Below are 14,442 nucleotides of genomic sequence, written 5' to 3' on the forward strand. Positions count from 1 at the left end.
CTATGTCCCTTGGACCTTAACACCGTTTGAATCATTATGTAGAGCAGGGGAACCTGTTAAGCACTCCTTGTCTTTACTTTATCTGATGCAGTCGGAAGAACCCGAGGGACATCATTTGTCATTCCTATCTCAAAGCGAGAGCTTGCAATATCCTTAACGTCTACTTAAATAAGATCTTAACATTGGTACATAAATCCTCTATGGACTGTAAATATCAAGAGGTAGGATATAAGATCTTGACTAGGTGGTATAGAGTCCCTGTAATACTGCATAAGATGGATGTAGATTGCTCGGATAGGTGTTGGCGTTGTGGGTAGGAGGAGGGATCAATGCTCCATATTTTTTGGACCTGTCCCCCATTGCGCTCCTTGTGGATAAGAGTAGCGGCAGTCATTAAACAACTGACGGCGGTCGAGGTGGAAGATGACCCAGCGTTTTGTCTCCTACCTCTTACGGGAAGTTCAATTCGAAGGTATAAGATGTCTCTGACACTTCGACTTCTTAACGCTGCAAAGTCATGTATTCCATCCATGTGGAGATAAACACAATGAAATTTATAAAATGGAGGAGCTGACTGCTACCCTCAAGAATGTGGAGGAACAGATTCGAGAGCGAAGGAAGCCTTGGGTACATTGTATTAGCACTGAGGGTTATCAATCAGAAATAATTTAAAATGATCCTGCGCAGAGTATTATATATCCTAGCCTTTCAGGCTGAAAAGGAAAAGAGAGGAAGGGAATTTTTTTTCTTTTTCTTTTTTGTCTCTGGAGGCCCCTCCTTGAACCCTATTTATATATATATTTTTTTTTTTCCTTTCTATGGAACAGAGAGTGATGTGATAAACACCTCTCTAATCTGGTAGGGCGTTGATAGATGGGGAATAATAACTTTGTAGTATAATTTTTTTTTTTTTTTCCTTTCTTTTTCCTTTTTCCCACACTGTAACGTATAAGGATTTTTTTAACTGGGTGTTTTAGTATTTTGTCACGATGTTATGCGTGCACATTTTCATAGCTAGATGTAGTCATTGCACAATGTATATTATGTTGTTTTGTGATCACGTTCACGAGGATTTTGTAATGTATTATAATGACTAAAAGTACAAATTTTTGCTGATATTTTGTATTGGCAACACATAGATAAAATTCCTAAATGTCACCCATGGAGGAGTCTTTATTTTTTTGGGGGATTTTATATTATATCATGATGATTAAGGTACACATTAGCACTGATATTATGTATTGGTAACACTTTTTTCTTTTTGATCACTCATGGAGGAGTTTCGTCTTTTTTTTTTTTTTTTTGATCACTCATGGAGGAGTTTTTATGTGTTTCTTTTCCCCCATTTCACCGCTGTTTTTCTTGACAAGATAATTGTTCCATAGAATGTAAAAATGTAAGGATTATTTTTTTTTTTTTTGTATTGTTAAATGAAAATTAATAAAAAAGATGATAAATTAAAAAAAAAAAAAAAAAAGTGCCCTGTCCATGATTACATGCAGCGTGTGCTCCAGCAGGTATAGCAGCATAGTGTCATTGATGCATGCATCGCTCACCATTCGAGTGGCCTCCTCAAATGGTGACAGGATGATGCACGCATCCTTAATCAAAAGCCACTGGCGTGGCGCAAAAAAGCCAAGCTCCCCTGACCCTGTCCTTGTGCCATACTCACACAGGTACTGATTGATGGCCCTCTGCTGCATGTTCAGCCGCTGCAACATTGCCAACGGTGAGTTCCACCTGGTGGGCATGTCACAAATGAGGCGGTTGGTGGGCAGGTTGAATTCCCGTTGAATGTCAGATAAGCGAGCACTGGCATTGAACGAATGGCGGAAATGGCAACACAGACTTTCCTGGCCTGCCTCAGGAGATCTTGGAAGCCTGGGTATCTGCTCAAGAAATGCTGCACCACCAGATTCAGAATATGTGCCAAGCATGGAATATGTGTCAAGTGTCCCTGTCTGAGGGCGGAGAGAAGGTTGGTGCCATTATCTCATACAACCATTCCTAGCTCAAGCTGTCAGAGCGTCAGCCATCTCCGAGCCTGCCCTTGCAGAGCTGACAGAATCTCTGCACCGGTGGGACTCCTATCCCCTAGACAGATCAACTGATGCACAGAATGGCATCTTTTAGCCTGACTGCTTGCGTAGCCCTTTGAACGCTTAGGGAGCACTGCTGCTGCAGAAGAGAATTGTGCAGAAGAGGACATGGAGGAGAAGGAGGAGGTGGTGGAGTAGCCAGATGTTGCAGAACCAGCACCAGCTTTTTGGGGGCCTGGTGGAAAAACAAGCTCCAGCACCGAACCCTGTCCTGCATCCTTCCCAGCTGCCAGCAGAGTTAGCCAGTGCTCCGTGAAAGAAATGTAATGTCCCTGTCTATGCCTGCTGGACCAAGAGTCAGCAGTAATGTGCACCTTTCTGCTGCCCGCTTTGTCCAACAAGGCCAAAACACTACCTTCCACATGACGGTAGAGAGCCGGAATGGTCTTACGCAAAAAGTAATGCCTTTTTGGGACCTGCCTCTGTGGTGCAGCACATTCCAAAAATTTGCGAAAGGGAGCTGAGTCTACCAGCTGAAAAGGCAGCAACTGTAATGCTAGCAATTTGACCAAGCTAGCTTTAAGACGCTGAGCATGTGGATGGCTGGGACAGTATTTCTTTCTATGGTTCATCAACTGGGGTAGTGAAATTTGCCTGCTGCTCAAACCAAGTGGTGGTGTACTGCTAGCAGATTGGGTGCAAGTCTCTGTGCCACTCATTGCTATACCATCATCCCTCTCAATGCTGGTATTTGAGAAGGCATGGGGTATAGTAGGGTTAGAGATCGCAGATGAGGAGCAATGTGATGTATGCTTGTTTTGATCTGGTGCCTCTTTCAGGTGTTGTTGCCAATTGACTGCATGACAGATCGTCATATGCCTTGTCAAGCATTTGGTGCCCAAGCGGCTGGTGTTCTGGCCACGCTTGATCCATTTTAGACAGATGCTGCAAACAGCAATGCTGTGGTCTACTGCACAGGTGCTGAAAAAAGCCCACACTAATGAACTTTTTGGAGTCCGCAGGGATTCTGCAGCACCCTGCAACTGTGGAGCTCTGTGTTGTGAGGCAATAGGTTGGCTACTGCTATGGCGGCCCATGGTGCACATCCTGCCTCGTTGGAGTTGTGTGTCCTCCTCATCCTCCCCCTCCTCCCCCTCTATTCTGTCAGGCACCCAAGTACAGTCAGTGACCTCATCATCCTCTCCCTCCTCATCACTGGAGCAAACTTGGAAATGTGCTTCAGCTGTGGCAACATGACCGCTGGTCTCTTGTCTGTCATTGTCACCCTCTAGGCTCATGTTATTCCCTTCATCAACCTGGGAAACAACATCACAGCTTTCAAATTGCTGCGCATCCGCCAGGAGCATGTCACTGACACTATGATCAAATAGTTTACGTGATTCCTCTGTGCATGATGGTGGGGCCAATGAAGGAGTAGCTATGGAGAAGGAGCCTGTGGAACGGGCCACTTTGGCAGCTGTGGTGGAGGGCAAACTACTAGGAGTGTAGGTGTCAGAGGAAGAGAAGGATGAGGACGGCTTATTGATCCACTCCACCAACTCTTCCACATGTTGTGGCTGAATACCAAAGGCAGCACCAGAAATAAAGGACGGGCGTGCCCCGCCTGCAGAGGATGCACTATGTCGACTGTGACCACCATTTTTTACAATGGACACAGAGGCTGCTTGCCCTCTTTTCGTCTACCTCTCCTTGTCCGCCTTTCGGACATGATGTTGATTCAGATCAATAAAGGCTATACACAATTGACCAATAGATACTCAATGACCTGATATGATGCAATTGATAGCCCTATAGATGAGCTGTGGTGGTTTTAGATGTACACAAGTGACTGATTAATAATACTCTCACTGATATCTGATGTAATGTATAATCCTATAGATGGTTGATCTGTGACGCTTATAGAATGTTCCACAACTGATCAATGAATAGTCTGACTGATATCTGAAGTGATCTATAAAGAAATAGTTCTGTGAATATTATAGAATGTTCCACAACTGACCATTCTGACTGATATCTGAAGTGATCTATAAACAAATAGGTCTGTAAATATTATAGAATGTTCCACAACTGACCACTCTGACTGATAACTGAAGTGAACTATAATCAAATAGGTCTGTGATAATTATAGAATGTTCCACAACTGATCAATGAATACACTGACTGATATCTGAAGTGATCTAGAACCCTATAGGTCTGTGAATGCTATACAATGTTCCACAACTGATCAATGAATACACTGACTGATATCTGAAGTGATCTAGAACCCTATATGTATGTGATAATTATAGAATGCTCCACAACTGATCAATGAATACACTGACTGATATCTGAAGCTATATAGAACCCTACAGATCTGTCATAATTATGGAATGTTCCACAACTGATCAATGAATACACTGACTAATATCTGAAGTGATCTAGAACCCTACAGGTCTGTGATAATTATAGAATGTTCCACAACTGATCAATGAATACACTGACTGATATATGAAGTGATCTAGAACCCTACAGGTCTGTGATAATTATAGAATGTTCCACAACTGATCAATGAATACACTGAGTGATATCTGAAGTGATCTAGAACCCTATAGGTCTGTGAATATTATAGAATGTTCCACAGCTGATCAATGAATACGCTGACTGATATCTGAAGTGATCTAGAACCCTATAGGTCTGTGAATATTATAGAATGTTCCACAACTGATCAATGAATACACTGACTGATATTTGAAGTGATCTAGAACCCTATAGGTCTGTGAATATTATAGAATGTTCCACAACTGATCAATGAATACATTGACTGATATCTGAAGTGATCTAGAACCTATAGGTCTGGGAATATTATAGAATGTTCCACAACTGATCAATAAACAATACTCTGACTGGTATCTGATGTAAAGAAATAAATCTGTCCCTACCAGACACAGGAACCTACCCCTCCCTACACTACTAGCAATGTCTATCCACTGTCTGATATTAAGTACAGAAATTAATCTCTCCCTACCTCACACAGGAACCTACCCCTCCCTACGCTGCTAGCAATCTCTCTGGCACTGTCTTATCTGATGTAAAGGAATCAATCGCTCCCTACCTCACACAGGAACCTACCCCTCCCTACACTGCTAGCAATGTCTCTCCACTGTCTTACAAACTCCAAAAAAAACTACTCTTGCCCTGCCTGAATCGTGTGCCTGTCACTGTCTCCTCACCCGCACAATGACACTACACGCTGTGGCTGCGCGAGCAACCTTTATGTAGTGTGGGGTGTGTACTTGGCCCCTAAGCCATGATTGGCTAAAGGCAGCCTGCCTTTAGTCCAATCATGGCAGAGATCATTTGATTGGCCAAAGCATGAGGTCAGGGTGCATGCTTTGGCTAATCACATAACACGCTGCAAGGCGCTGAGCGCGTGCAGTGCTTTTTGGGAAACTCGAATTTCCCACGAAGAAGCACATTTGTTCGTCATTCGACGAACGATCGAACGAGCGATGTTCGAGTCGAACTTAGCCTCGACTCGAACTCGAAGCTCATCCCTACTGTTAACAAATCAAATAGAAAAACAAAATGAAGGCACCTCTCAGCCCACAGGAGACTGACTGAGATGCAGGCAAGAACACTAAGAGAAAAGGGCAAAATTGAAAAGGAATATTCTTAATATTATTATTTGCACAGCGCTTTACAACATGAGGGCAGACAGAACAGTTACAATACAATTTATTACAGGAGGAATCAGAATGCCCTGCTCGTTAGAGCTTACAATCTGAAAGGTAGGGTTAATTTATAATAAAGGTAATACATGTGGGGGAAGAGGTGATGGAGAAAATAAAAGTACGGTTGTTAGGTGGGGGCTTCTCTAAACAGAAGGGTTATCTGTGATCACCTAAAAGTGGACAGAGTAAGAGATATTTGGACAGATTGAGGTAGGGAGTTCCATAGGATGGAAGAGGTCCTAGAGGCGAGCATGGGAGGAGGTGAAAAAGGAGCTAGAGAGCAGGAGATATTGGTAAGAACAAATATAATGATTTGGCTGTTTTTTTTTTTTTTTATCTTTATATAAATCATTTTTATTGCATTTTTCCAAAATACAATTTTCCAATATACAATGAATACGTTGTTGAGTTAGTTCCGATAAAATGTTATACAGGAAATAATTAAACATATATTGAGCTCATATTGGCAGTATAAAACATTGTACAAGAAAAAGATAAAGCTTATATGCATTGGCATTGTAGGAGATAGTTGAGTTTAGAAACAACAGGGGGAGAAGAAAAGGGAGCAGCAAGGATGGGGGTAGAGAGCACAAACGTGAGGTTGACTAGTTAGTCTTTTATTTTATTCAGAAGAGACATACGGTAGATCAGAAATCGTTTCCTTATATCTTACATTGCATTACCATATTTAGTGTACTACCATTCCCAAGGGATTCATAGGTTGGCTAGCTTGGAATGTGAGGATTTCCAACGTAACATTAATGACTCATATGTGTAGTGGGGTTGCACTAGGGCTACAACATCTGTAACTGTTGGGATATTACTCATCTTTCAATTTCTTGCAATAAGTAGTCTGGTTGCTAGGAGTATGTGAGTAATCAGTAATCTCAGCTGTGGTGAAATGTGATCAATGGTTATGTTTAGAGTTGCTTAAAGGATGAGGGGAGAAGCGCCACTGGAGTACTGTATAAAAGGGTTTAATAAGTTGAGAACAAACAGGGTAAGGAAAATTCACATCTGGGGTTGAATAAAGCAAACACTGTGTTGCCCTCCGTGGGATGGTCAGGTGGCTGGTCGCCTTCTCTGTGCCCTGGTAGCGTCCGATCGTCCGGGAGGAGTCCGAGGTTGAGCTCAGGCGGCTTCCGAGTCGGGACAGCTGGGGAGATGCAGAGAGCTTGTGGTGGCAGCGGCCGGCAGCGTCTGACGTCACGGGCAGTCCTGGTTTAGTGGGCGTATCCGGTACTCACAACATGTTTCGGAGTCTGCGCTGGATGCCGTGGTGGAGCATGCGCACTCCTTTGTCAAGTGTCTGTTTAGAGTTGCTAGTTGTGGAGTTAATGTGATGCGAAGTTGCGTGATGTCATTTATCATATTTGTAATTTCTGTCCATAGAGTGGACACCCATGGACATGACCAGAAAATATGGGATAGGGTACCTGTGTGGCCACAGTCTCTTCAACAGGAGGATGATAGATTTGGGTAGAGTTTGGTTAGTTTTTGTGATGTCAGGTATTACCTTAGGGATATTTTTTGGGTTAATTCCCAAAATGCTGTGCAACCAGTGACTTTGTAAATTGAACCTAGAGCTGATTACCATTTTTTTCAGTAAATTGTAGATGCATGTCTGTTTCCCATTTTCTGAAGGGCTTATATTCATGTAATGCTCTTTTTTCTTGTAAAATTGAATAGCTTAGGGAGGTCCCTTTAGATTTTGTGCTGTTTGTGAAGAAGTAAGTCCATATGTCAGTAGGCAAAGCTCCTTCTAGATTAGGATAGGAAAAGAGACAGTGTTGAATTCTATAGTAAGTAAGGAAGTATTTGCTATGTGCTTTGAATTGTTCTTGCAGGTGTGTGAATGTTTTGTAATGCATTATGGTACGAAGTTCGGAAGTGGAATTTGCTTGATCTGTTAATCAGCTTTGGTATATTTATGTCAGGAGTTAGTAGATGAAGATCTTTGAGAGGTATAAGAAGGGCTTTGGTGGGAAGACGCATCCATTTAGAGTGGTATAGTATTTTCCAAGCTTTAGCGGAGGCTAGGGTTGAGCGGACACCTAGATGTCCGTGTTCGACGGGTTCGGCCGAACTTTAAAAAAAAGTCCGGGTCCGTGTCCCGGACTTTTACCGAACTTTTCCCGGACACCGAACCCCATTGAAGTCAATGGGGACCCGAACTTTAAGGCACTAAAATGGCTCTAAAACACCAAAGGAAAGGGCTAGAGTGCTGCAAATGGCAGCAAAACGTAATTAAGAGCATGGCAAGTGCTCTGCAAACAAATGTGGATAGGGAAATAACTTAAAACAACAAAAAAAAAACAGAAAAATAAAACAATGTTCTTCTTCATCTCTGAAGGACGAGGCCCATATGGAGTAGGAGGGAGGTTGAGGTGGTGGTGGATGTGGCGGTGACATAGGCGTGCGCACAGGGTGTGCTGGGTGTGCCTGGGCACACCCTAATCACCTAGGGCACATAGCATTGCCAGTGAGGAGATGGGAAAGATCTCCCTGGGACCTGCTCTGCTCTATTTCTCCTTGCCTACAGGTACATGGCCCCGATACATTACTCTCCCTGCTGGCAAACACATGCATGTGTATTTCAACTTTGGGGTGCACACCTTAATGCAATAGGCTGCGCACACCTATGGGCGGTGTAGGTGGAAGCGGCGGTGGAGGAGGACCAGGGCCGGATTAACAGCATCATGGGCTTGGTGCTGAGGATTTTGAAGGGCCTTAAGGGCCGTGCCTTGCCATGCACCCAGAGGAGGAAGGGTGCAGCCATGCATGCCTAATTCAACATGGGATGCTGTCTCTGAAGCCCATAAACACATCCATGCATCGCCAACTGTCCCTCCTTGTCCGGCCTTCACGCTGTGTGGGGAGGTTCTGAGGGTGCTGCCTGGGGAAGCGAGCATAGAAGCCAGACTTCTGTGTTTACAAGTGACAGAAGAGCGGTAACAGTGAATATGGCCAACCCGGGGCCTATATAAAAGGTAGGGGCCTGGAGCTGCAGCTCCAATAGCCCCTACATTAATCTGGCCCTGAGGAGGAGGACGAGGTAGCCAACACTGCTTCTTTTCAAAAATTTTAAATGAGGGTACACCCCAAAAGAGTGAGAAAGAGCAAAAATGGAACAATGGGTGGGTAAGGTCGGTATCCATTGCTATTCTGCATAAGGTACGGAAAAGTCCCGTGGGATCCATGCCTGGTTCATTTTAATGAACGTGAGCTTGTCCACATTGTCTCTGGACAGGCGGCTGCGCTTGTCTGTTATAACGCCCCCAGCCGTGCTAAATACCCGTTCAGATAATACACTGGCTGCAGGGCACGCCAGCACCTCCAAGGCGTAAAGGGCAAGCTCAGGCCATGTGCCCAATTTGGAGACCCAGAAGTTGAAGGGGGCAGACCCATCATTCACTACATGTAGGCGTGTGCACACATACTGCTCCACCATGTTGGTAAAATGCTGCCTCCTGCTAAGACGTTCCATCTGAGCTGCTGGTGCTGCTGTTGTGGCGTGCTGACAAAGCTTTTCCACATTTCGGCCATGCTAACCCTGCCTTCTGAGGTGCTGGCGGTGCCCTGGTTGCGTTGGCGACCTCCTCCTCCTCCTCCTCTGCCTTGTGCTTCCACTGTGGCCCCGCTGTCAGATGGGAATGCCAGCAGCATGGCGTCTACCAGCGTGCGCTTGTACTCGCGCATCTTGCGATCGCGCTCCAGTGAGTGAATTAAGGACGGTACGTTGTCCTTGTAACAGGGATCCAGCAGCGTGGCCACCCAGTAATCAGCACAAGTTAGAATGTGGGCAACTCGGCGGTCGTTGTGGAGACACTGCAGCATGTAATCGCTCATGTGTGCCAGGCTGCCCAGAGGCGACGAAAGGCTGTCCTCTGTGGGAGGTGTATCGTCCGTGTCCTCTGTATCCCCCCAGCCACGCACCAGTGATGGCCATGAGCTGGCCTGGGTGCCACCCTGCTGTGAACATGGTTCCATCTCCTCCTCCAGCTCCTCCTCCTCCTCATCCTCCTCATCCTCCAGAACTGTGCCCCTGCTGGACAATTGCGTCCCTGGCGTTTGCGTGTGCAGGAACCCACCCTCGGAGCCCCTTGCGAATGACTGCCCTGAAAGCCTTGGAAATGTTACCTCTTCATCCTCCTCCTCCTCCTCATCCTGTGCCACATCCTCTTCCATCATCGCCCGAATTGTTTTTTCAAGGAGGCATAGAAGTGGGATAGTTAAGCTGAGAACGGCGTCATTGCCACTGGCCATGTTGGTGGAGTACTCAAAACAGCGCAACAAGGCACACAGGTCTCGCATGGAGGCCCAGTTATTGGTGGTGAAGTGGTGCTGTTCCTGAAACTCACGCGTGCGTGCTGCAGCTGAAACTCCACTATGGCCTGCTGCTGCTCGCACAGTCTTTCCAGCATGTGCAAGGTGGAGTTCCACCTTGTGGGCACGTCACATATGAGGCGGTGAGCGGGAAGGCCGAAGTTACGCTGCAGCGCTGCCAGGCGAGCAGCAGCAGGGTGAGAACGCCGAAAGTGCGCACAAACGGCCCGCACTTTCTGCAGCAGCTCTGACATATCGGGGTAGTTTTTAAGGAACCTCTGCACCACCAAATTCAGCACATGCGCCAGGCAAGGGATGTGCGTCAAACCGGCTAGGCCCAGAGCTGCTATGAGATTTCGCCCGTTATCGCACACCACCAGGCCGGGCTTGAGGCTCGCTGGCAGCAACCACTCATTTGTCTGCTGTTCCATGCTCCTCCACAACTCCTGCGCGGTGTGTGGTTTGTCCCCCAAACAGGCAAGTTGTAAAACTGCCTGCTGTCGTTTACCCCTGGCCGTGCTGAAGTTGGTGGTGAAGGTGTTACGCTGTCCGGATGAGGAGGCGGTAGAGGATGAGGAAGCGGAGTAGGAGGAGTTAGGAACAGGAGGCAAACTGAAGCGCCCTGCAATCCTCGGTGGTGGAAGGACATGCGCCAAATTGCTATCCGCCTCAGGCCCATCCGCCACTGCATTTACCCAGTGTGCCGTTAGGGAGATATAACGCCCCTGACCGTGCTTACTGGTCCACGTATCCGTAGTTAGGTGGACCTTGGCACAGATGGCGTTGCGCAGTGCACACCTGATATTTTCCCCCACTTGGTTGTGCAGGGAAGGGATGGCTTGCCTGGAAAAGTAGTGGCGGCTGGGCACGACGTACTGTGGGACAGCCACCGACATAAGGTTTTTAAAACTGTGCGTCTCCACCAGACGGAATGACAGCATTTCAAAGGCCAATAATTTTGAAATGCTGGCATTCAGGGCCAGGGATCGCGGGTGGGTAGGGGGGTACTTCCTCTTCCTCTCAAGTGTTTGGGAGATGGAAAGCTGAACGCTTCCACGGGACATTGTGGAGATGGTTGTTGGTGACCCAGGTGGTGGTGTTGCTGACAGATCGTCTGTTTGCGGGGTGGCAGGTGCCGGTATCACTACAGATGTGGCTGGAGCGGCCGAGACTGCAGCAGAAGAGGAAGCAGGATGAGCCAGAGACGTTTCTTGGTTTTGAAGGTGTGTACTCCACTGCAGCTCGTGCTTTGCACTTAGATGCCTGATCATGCAGGTTGTGCTCAGGTTGAGAAGGTTTATGCCTCGCTTCAAGCTCTGATTGCACAGGGTGCAAACCACTCGTGTCCTGTCATCAGCACATTTTCTAAAGAACTTCCACGCTAGAGAACTCCTTTGAGCTGACTTTGGTGCGCTCGTTCCCTTGCTGCGTTGGGCAGTAGCGGGCGTAGTGTCTAGGGCACGGCCGCTCCGCTTCTGCACCCTGCTCCCTCTTCTGCTGTGCTGGTGGCTCTGTGCGACCACCGCCTCTTCCTCCAAACTACTCAGGTCACCTGCATGACGTTCATTCCATGTGGGGTCGAGGACCTCATCGTCCTCCACATCATCTTCCACCCAGTCTTCACCCCTGCCCTCCTTGTCGGTCTCCACAATGCTGAACGCCGCAGCAGTTGGCACCTGCGTTTCGTCATCATCGGAGATGTGCTGCGATGATCCTTGCATGTACTCATCTTGAGAAATAAGTGGTTGGGCATCGCTGCACTCAATCTCTTCCACTTCTGGGGCAGGGCTAGGTGGATGGCCCTGGGAAACCCTGCTGACAGAGTCCTCAAAAAGAATAAGAGACTGCTGTATGGCTTGGGGCTCAGACTGCTGGCCTGATTTGCAAGGGGGTGAGGTGAAAGACGGTTGGACATTGGCTGCAGGTGCCAACTCTGACCTTTCTGCAGTAGACTGGGTGGGAGACAATGTGAAGGAACTGGAGGCACTGTCAGCAGCAAACCAATCTACTATCGCCTCAACTTGTTCTGGCCTCATCACTTCTAGGGGCGTTTGATGCCCTACCAAATACTGATGCAGGTTCTGTCGCCTACTCACACTTGAGGAAGGTGTTTCACTTGTGCGTGTAGCTGGCACAGATCGACCACGTCCTCTCCTTGCAACAGGAGCTCTACCAGCAGCACCACGACCCAGGCCACGGCCCTTATTTGACGGTCTCCTCATATTTCTGTAATTTAAGATCTTGCCCTAGAAAGGTTTTTATTGAATAGCGGAATAGGAAATATGATCCAAAAAAGTGTATGTATCTCGCACGTACAAAACCACACTAGGACCCAATTACTATTGTTTCTACCCCTAAAAGGATGGATGAGGAGTAGGAGGAGTATGGAACAGACAGCACCCTCAAATCTTCAGAAGTATGAGATGAACCCCAAAAACTTGGAAAGGTGGATCTCACACGTACCGACACAGACTATCCCGCAATTCAATTGATCCTCAAAGGTTTTTATTGAATAGCGGAATAGGAAATATGATCAAAAAAAGTGTATGTATCTCGCACGTACACAACCACACTAGGCCCCAATTACTATTGTTTGTACCCCTAAAAGGATGGATGAGGAGTAGGAGGAGGAGTATGGAACAGGCAGCACCCTCAAATCTTCAGAAGTATGAGATGAACCCCAAAAACTTGGAAAGGTGGATCTCACACGTACCGACACAGACTATCCCGCAATTCAATTGATCCTCAAAGGTTTTTATTGAATAGCGGAATAGGAAATATGATCAAAAAAAGTGTATGTATCTCGCACGTACACAACCACACTAGGCCCCAATTACTATTGTTTGTACCCCTAAAAGGATGGATGAGGAGTAGGAGGAGGAGTATGGAACAGGCAGCACCCTCAAATCTTCAGAAGTATGAGATGAACCCCAAAAACTTGGAAAGGTGGATCTCACACGTACCGACACAGACTATCCCGCAATTCAATTGATCCTCAAAGGTTTTTATTGAATAGCGGAATAGGAAATATGATCAAAAAAAGTGTATGTATCTCGCACGTACACAACCACACTAGGCCCCAATTACTATTGTTTGTACCCCTAAAAGGATGGTTGAGCAGTAGGAGCAGGAGTATGGAACAGGCAGCACCCTCAAATCTTCAGAAGTATGAGATGAACCCCAACAACTTGGAAAGGTGGATCTCACACGTACCGACACAGACTATCTCGCAATTGAATTGATCCCCAAAGGTTTTAATTGAATAGCGGAATAGAAAATATGATCAAAAAGAAAGTGTATGTATCTCGCACGTACACCACCACACTAGGCCCCAACTACTATTGTTTGTACCCCTAAAAGGATGGTTGAGCAGTAGGAGGAGGAGTATGGAACAGGCAGCGCCCTCAAATCTTCAGAAGTATGAGATGAACCCCAAAAACTTGGAAAGGTGGATCTCTCTCACACGTACCAACACAGACTATCCCCCAATTTAACTGATCCCCAAAGGTTTTTGATTAAATAGCGGAATAGAAAATATGATCCAAAAAAAGTGTATGTATATCACACGTACACAACCACACTAGGCCCCAATTACTATTGTTTGTACCCCTAAAAGGCTAGATGAGGAGTAGGGGGGGTATGGAACAGGCAGCACCCTCAAATCTTCAGAAGTATGAGATGAACCCCAAAAACTTGGAAAGGTGGATCTCTCTCACACGTACCAACACAGACTATCCCCCAATTTAACTGATCCCCAAAGGTTTTTGATTAAATAGCGGAATAGAAAATATGATCCAAAAAAAGTGTATGTATATCACACGTACACAACCACACTGGGCCCCAATTACTATTGTTTGTACCCCTAAAAGGCTAGATGAGGAGTAGGGGGAGTATGGAACAGGCAGCACCCTCAAACCTTCAGAAGTATGAGATGAACCCCAACAACTTGGAAAGGTGGATCTCTCTCACACGTACCAACACAGACTATCCCCCAATTTAACTGATCCCCAAAGGTTTTTGATTAAATAGCGGAATAGAAAATATGATCCAAAAAAAGTGTATGTATATCACACGTACACAACCACACTAGGCCCCAATTACTATTGTTTGTACCCCTAAAAGGCTAGATGAGGAGTAGGGGGAGTATGGAACAGGCAGCACCCTCAAACCTTCAGAAGTATGAGATGAACCCCAACAACTTGGAAAGGTGGATCTCTCTCACACGTACCAACACAGACTATCCCCCAATTTAACTGATCCCCAAAGGTTTTTGATTAAATAGCGGAATAGAAAATATGATCCAAAAAAAGTGTATGTATATCACACGTACACAACCACACTAGGCC

The sequence above is a fragment of the Pelophylax lessonae genome, assembly GCF_965119305.1.
Source record: "Pelophylax lessonae genome assembly, chromosome: 4".
In the NCBI taxonomy this organism is placed as follows: domain Eukaryota; kingdom Metazoa; phylum Chordata; class Amphibia; order Anura; family Ranidae; genus Pelophylax; species Pelophylax lessonae.